This window comes from Castor canadensis, chromosome 3, assembly GCF_047511655.1.
Source record: "Castor canadensis chromosome 3, mCasCan1.hap1v2, whole genome shotgun sequence".
In the NCBI taxonomy this organism is placed as follows: Eukaryota; Metazoa; Chordata; class Mammalia; order Rodentia; family Castoridae; genus Castor; species Castor canadensis.
The window spans coordinates 161,665,406-161,672,729 of NC_133388.1; the positions used below are offsets into that span (position 1 = coordinate 161,665,406).

The following is a 7,324-nucleotide window of genomic DNA, read 5'->3' on the forward strand; positions in this document are numbered from 1 at the left end:
GGTGGGCCGGGCTGGGCGGGGCCGGCGGGAGGTGAGGCCTGGAGTGAGCTATGGTCACTCTCCGTAAGAAAGCAGTTCCCGAGGGGGAGAATGGCAGGCTGCCGAGGGAAGGTGGAGGTGGTCGTCTAAACCTTAGCAGGAAGCACACTGTTCGTTCCCCAAATAAAGCTTGCGCTGGATCTCAGACTGCAGGAGCTCAAACCGTAAAATCCTTGACCCTCTTGTCTCCTGCAAGCAAGGTAAATTTCCAGACCCCCAGCTGGCAGTGGGACGGGCCGCAGGCCGGGCGAAGAGCGGGGGAGGGGAGGAGAAGGGCGGAAGTTGCAGGTGTTGGAACCGATAGGGTCTCCACCCTGTCGAAGGAAGGAAGTTCAGAGACGTCCACTCGCTGTACGAAATATCTGGCCTTCAGCCCGTTAAATGTGCTCGAGCTAAAAAGACTAGTATTTGGTGATGTGCAAAACCGTGCGCCAGTGTCATCGAGTTTATAGTCAGCAGTGTGGGACTCTTCCGGGACCCTCGTGTCAACTTCACCTTGAGCTTCCCAGGGTTTCTTTACTGAGCACCTGCTGTGGGCCTACACTAAGCACAGCTACCTGAAGAAGCTCAGGAATTCAGCCTCAAGTTCTCCAGAAGATCCAGTTTCTCAGCAGGCACAATGACTCCTCCTTCCGGAACTTTGTCTTACACAAACTATTTTCTTGCCTGAAATGACAGCTGGCTAGATAGCATATAGCAAGACCTTCCAGTGACCAGTTCAACATTTTCCACATCAGCACGGATTCGTACTAGGCTAAAAGGATGAACAAATTGATGGAGGCTTTAGTTCTGAGATGTTGAAGTCAACTTGCTTTGACTCCGAAGTAAATTCTTTCAGGGAGTGACTCACTAAAAATGACTAATATTACAAAAGCTACTTTCTAAATTGTTTCCAGTTTTGTAGTGGGCAATAGAAATTCAACAGAAGATACTAGGTTAAATCTTTTTTAAAATGGAAATTGCTATCAGATATATGTCTATATAGAATATAAGCCTTTTGTTTTAGAGGAAGTTAAGAGATTTCTCTACATAAACAGATTACTTTGAGAAACAGCTAAATTGAGGTTTTGGCCTCATGCTTTAAGTAGCAAGACTCTAAGGTTCTGTTAGGCTTTACAAACTCAAATCAAGTTTATCAATAAAGGTGTAATGAGAGGCAGGGAAGCAAGAATATGGTATATCATGAAAGCCCCAAGTGAAAAGCATTTTGAGGAATAAGGAATAGTCTATGGCAAAACCCAGACAATAAACAGAACCTATGACTTGAACTCTGGGGAGATTAGTGGAGACTTTCACTAGCAGCTTGACCTGCTTTATTTTCTTCATTGATGAGCTTTTAAACTCATCCAGTTGATTGACCTCTCTGTGCCTTGATAGCTACAGGTAATAAAAACACTTAGCTCATTAATGGGCTGAGGATTACATGAACACATGTATGAATACATCTTAGTGCACTTCTTTGCACAGTCATTTAGGTATTTGTTTTGTGTAAATGGATATATCTGATGGGTACCTCCACTGTTCAAAAAGTAGTGAAAATAAAATGAAACTTTTAAAGTGGGAGGTGTAAGGTTCACTGTGGAGATGCACATTTGTGTTGGTCTCTTTACACTAATGAATATGCAGTCTTCAGGGCTGTGGTACATGTTAAAATGAAGAATTCAGTAAATTAGCATAATTTACTAGGAAAACACCTCAAAGGATGGACTCTACTGAGGATGTGGCAAAGTTGGGTGATCTTTTAAGTATAATCACAGATCAGGCTATCATCTCGTTTTAATTGCAGAATGCTGCATAGTGCAGAGGGTTTTATGGTCAAAGAGTGAGCTTGTCATTTAGAAGTGTGTGACTTAGGTTACTAAATCAAACACATCATTCCCAGTGCCTTCAGAAATACAGCAAAGATTAAGTGAAAAAGTAAAAGAGAGGGCTACATAATGCTGTAGAGCCTAATGAGCCATTGCTGGAATGACTGGAGTTAGTAACAGACGGGCTAGCTTTTTGCCAAACCCACTTTCTCCTATCATTGCCACAGGTGGACTTCACTGCCCAGTCTCCCACTCAGTCAAGTATGGCCCTGTGATTGACTGCTAGCTAATGGGACATGGCCAGAGTGATATGCTCTGCTTGTGGGCCTGGTCCATAAATCTTTCTTGTCCAAATCTCTGTTTGGTTCCTATTACCAATTGAATGAAGAACAGACCAAGACCTTAGAGAAAGGTGGGATCATAAAATGAAAAGGGGTCCTTGAAAGCCTAGCAGACCTGTGGCATTTATTGCACTAAACTTCCTATTAAGAAGCCACTGAGACTTAAAGGTTATCTGTTAGAACAGCTAGCACTGTAATAGCTGGGTGCCATTGCCAAAGTCCAAATCATGGTAAAGGTTTTTATTTTTCCTTTTAAGTGAAAATGAGAAAAGAAGAGGAAAAACAAATGACGTGAGAAAGAAAAGGTAAACTGATTTTGTGACAGGAACATAGTTCCTGTAGGAACTAGTTCTGTTAGAAAGGAACAGTTCTTCACTTAATTATAATTTTCACTGAGTCTCGTTACTTCTTTAGAACTATTTGATACCATCCTCATTCCTGTGTTTACTATGTTGGCCTTGTTTTTCTTTTTATACATGTTTTTTCATTCCATATCTATTCTGGCTCCTAGGTCCAAGAATCTAGCCTTATGTTCTATGATACTGAGGTCACAAACTGGCTTTTTTTTTTTTTTTTTGCATACTGATTAAAAAAAAAAATTGGGAAAGCCAAACTGACTGTGAGCTCTCATTGCTTATATTCATGAAGCACCTACCCAGTCTCACTGGTCAGAGATTATGCTGGTAGTTGGGGATAAAGATGGGTATGTTAACAGGTTTCTATCACTATGACAAACTCCCTGAGATTATCAACTTAAAAGAAGGAAAAGTTTATTTTGGCTCACAGTTGAAGAGGGTTCAGTCTATAGACACTTGGCCCTGTCGTTTTGGTCCTATGATGGCACAACACATCATGGCAGGAGTACACAGCAGAGGCCTATTTACCTACGGTGGGGAAGCTAAGAGAAAAGAGGTCAAGGTCCTAACATCTCCTTCAGAGGCACACCTCCAATAACCTAACTTCTTTCCACTAGGCCCCACCTCTTAAAGGTTCCATCACTGACCAATAGTGCCATTGACTGGTGACCAAGCCTTAACACATGGGCCTTTGGGGGACATTTTAGGTTCAAATTATAGCAATGGGCAAGCCATGGTTTCTCCTTGAAGTAACTTACAGTTTAGAGGCAAAGACAGAAACCAAATGCAATTACAGTGCAGCGTAGTGAAGTAAGAGCTAAGAAAGGTGAATTTGTTTTGAGATATCTGAGCTGTGCATACTAATTGTTCATGGAGAGGTAAGGAAGTCTCCTTGAAAAAAATAAAACAAAAATACAAAAGTACTATTATTAATCCTACAAATTACTGGTTATCACCAGAGTCAGTTTTGCTTTCCTGCCTCCAATGGCATTTAACATTCTACAGTTAATGTTTAGTTTCCTTACATCATTCACTGATCAGTCACTATTTGATGACACATGTCTTCTCTCATCCTATTAAGGACACAAATAGACATATTCCAGAATTTTCTTCTTTTCATAGTAAATCATTTTATCATATGTGTTTTTTCTTAGGGTCTTCAGACAAAATGTATTCTGTTTCCTTGTACTCTAGAATTTTTGAGAGCTCTTATGTTGTGGGTAATTGCTTTCCTATTTTATGTCCATAAGGGAAGTACCTTCCGGATGATGAAATTTCCTCTGCCTCTCTCTCCTCTTAAAAGCTGAGTGGTCTAGAGTTACAGAAGGGAGCAAGTATGTACGCCTTTGCCTGAATTCTGGAATCCAACAGATGCTTACATTTGTCACCTACTGACTGACTGCCACGACAAGCTCTTCCCTTGACCCAATTGTCCAGTTGTCTGCAATGAAGGGAATTTATGTTGTCAAGAATCAAAGGCTATCTGTGCTTCTTTAATCAGCTCTGATAAATGTTCAAACCACAGACTTGAACACTGTTGGCTGTCAGTGTGTTTCCGCATATGACCTTATCTGCAGCTCTCTATTCTAGGGATCTATCCATCACATTTGTAACCAGCTATACTCCAGCCCTCAGTATTTCTGCTGTGACATCTCCTGGGATTTGAAAATTCTGATTGAATAATACTTCGAAAATGTAAACTTTTTTCAAAATGGGTTCTCGCTATGTTGTTCAAGCTAGTCTTGAGCTCCTGGGCTCAAGTGATCCTCCTCTCTCAGTCTCAAGTATCTGGAACTTGAAAACTTAATTATTTTTCCTATCAATTTTGTTCTTTACAGAACAAAGTATCCATGACAAAGTTTCCTGAATTGGCCTCCTCTCACAATGCAATTGGTGGAGATTCCTCATAGGGAATTGCAAATAGTTGACTGTTATTTTTCAGAAACTCATGATTTTTCTTCTTTTTCTTTTTTGGTGAGATGGGGATTTGAGCTCAGAGCTTCACACTTGCAAAGTAGGTGTTGTACACTTGAGTCTCACCTTCAGTCCATTTTGCTCTGGTTATTTTGGAGATGGGGTCTCTTAAACTATTTACCTAGACTGGCTTCCAGACATGATCCCCCTGATTGCAGACTCCCAAGTGGCTAGGATTACAGGTGTGAGTCACCAGCCCCCAACTAACATTTCAATAAGAAAAAGGGAAAGGTTATAACAAGAATCTTAGCCTGGCAGCATTTTAACATCTTAAACCTTAAGTCTTCAATGAGATTTTTACTGTATTATATATGTATGTATATATAATAATATATATGTATACCTAGATGTATATATGTATATGTATATATGTATATATATACACACACACACACACACACACACACACACAATCTTCAGTAGTAGGGATTGAACTTGACCTTAACACTTGCTAGACAGGCACTCTACCACTTGAGCCACACCCCATCCTTTTGCATTTCTTTTATTTCAGATAAGGTCTCATGCTTTTTCCTAGGCCTTAATCTGTCTACCGCTATCTCGCCTCTCATGTAGCTGGGATTAAGATGTTCATCACCGTGCCCAGTCCCACTGTTATATTTTTACATTTTGTAAGCAGAGGTAAAAATCTTAATTTGTTGTTAGGCATTAGGAGCTTTTGGAAGTTACCATTGGGCCAGAAATGAAGGTGTTGGTTTATAATATTTACCAAAATTTTGCCTGAATTGAGCAATCATTTCTACGGACAGGTACTTACTGGTACAGGAACAAAAGAAGGCCAGATGTGGGTGCTCAGACCTGCAATTCCAGCTACTCAGGAGGTGGAGATCCAGACGATCAAAGGTTAAGCCATTCCTAGCAAAAAGTTAGACCCCATCTCAACAAATAAGCCAGTCACAGTCACATATTCCAGCTACATGGGAGGTTTAGGGAGTAGGATTGTAGGCCCAGGGCCATCCTGAGCAAAAAACTTTAGACTGTATCTAAAAAATAATTAAAGCAAAGAAGAAGGAGAAAAGAAGAATTGGAGTAGGAATAAGAAGAGGAGAAGGAGAAGATAAGAGAGGGGAGAGAGGAAATACAGGAAACACCATGTCCGCTCAGAAGTGGAGTTTGCTAGCTTCATGGCAATGCCTTGGGGAAGGTAAAGGTAGCTGGGAGCTCCCAGTTTCCAAAGTGCACTTATTTACAAGTCAGAAACTGCCGATCACTGTTCTATTTTTATTTATTATTTTGGTACTCGAGTTTGAACTCCAGGTACTCAGGGCTGGTACTCTACCATTTGAGGCACTCCTCCAGTCCTGTTTTGTGTTGGGTATTTTTGAGATAGGGTCTCAAGAGTTATTTTCTGGGGGGGCTGCCTTGAAACTGCGATCTTCCTGAGCTCTGTGTTCCGAGTAACTCGGATTATAGGCATGGGCCCGGCTTTAAACAGAAGGGCATTTTTTTTTGTTTTTTTGGTGGCACTGGGGTTTGAACTCAGGGGCTCATGCTTGCTAGGCAGGCACTCTTAGCGCTTGAGCCACTTCACCTGCCCAAATAGCCCTGTTTTGTGTTTGGATTTTTGACATAGGGTCTCAACAACTATTTGCCTGGGGCTGGCTCTGAACTGAGAGGCTCCTGATCTCTGCGTCCTGAGTAGCTAGAATTATAGACATGAGCTACTGGCGCCCAGCTCTGATCACGTTTCTGAAAGCAGTCATGGAGTCATGATTCCGGTCAGAAGACCTTGGCCTGTATTGCAGCATAAGCAGTGAACATTTGGAATCAATTAAGGATTTAAAATACAAGAATGCATACATATCAGAATACATCAGAAGAAAAATTGCTTTATTTTCCCTGTTTCTAGAAAAACAGGCATCTGGAAAGAGAATCAAACATAATGTGAATTTCTGGTAGTTTTTCTGGGACTTGATGTAAAAATTTTTCCTGGACCTCAGAGCTTCCTCACTCCTTCCTCTGGGGCAATTGCTCTCAACTCGAAATTATTTTTTAAGAGGCATTCTCAACTCCTTCTTAGTCCTGAAATTCTCAGAAGTTCCTGAAATATTTTAATATTTCAATAACTTGATAAGAAATGTAAACAAAACCTATTATATAGAACATGAGGTGGTTATTCTGGGCAATCAAATGTGTTTTTAATATGATTCACTTTTTTCACACAGCTTGTGCCTCTCTTTGTTAAACATTTATTTTTCAGCCTGGCTAATCATGCTGGTAGGCTTCAGGCTTGAACAATTAAAAAAAATTGTAGGAACATGAGCATTGATAAGTGACTAGTAGAAGAAAAGGACATGTGTTGACCATTTTTTTAAAACTCTCATTTGTGAAAAGATCTATCTAAGCAATTTATAAGATGAGGTCACCTTTCTTTTGTGACTTCCCAGTCATGTAAATGCCATAAATAAGTTACACTATCTGAGATAAGCAGCCTCTGTGGAGGTGAGAGGGTAGGGTCTGGAAATAGTACGAATGTCGAGGTTTGAAAAGAAACATGACGCTCAGTTGCTGGCAAAGAAGGCTTGATTGTTTTATTAGAGTAAGTTGAGAGTCAGAGGACCAGGGAGGAGACGTGGCTGGACTTGACCTGAGAATACCAAGCACTGATGGCTGCTTCATGGACACAGTGGAGAGCTTAGTGAGGACAAGGTCTTGGTTATGACATCTTAGTATCCTTTGCTGAAAGCTCTTGAGGCTCTCTCTAGCATGGTAAGTAAATAATGTCAGAACCAGCTACTCTACAATGTCAGTACAATTTTCCACGCTACCATGGATTGTTGCCATTGTC

At 40.8% G+C, this 7,324-nt stretch overlaps 1 long non-coding RNA gene across 1 annotated transcript; it reads left to right on the forward strand.

The window, feature by feature from the left end:
- The first annotated feature begins 15 nt into the window (after positions 1-15).
- Positions 16-4,915, forward strand: LOC141421699 (uncharacterized). Its single transcript, XR_012446370.1, has 3 exons — positions 16-239; positions 2,446-2,493; positions 3,795-4,915. It is a non-coding gene; the product is annotated as an uncharacterized lncRNA (long non-coding RNA).
- The last annotated feature ends 2,409 nt before the right edge of the window (positions 4,916-7,324 follow it).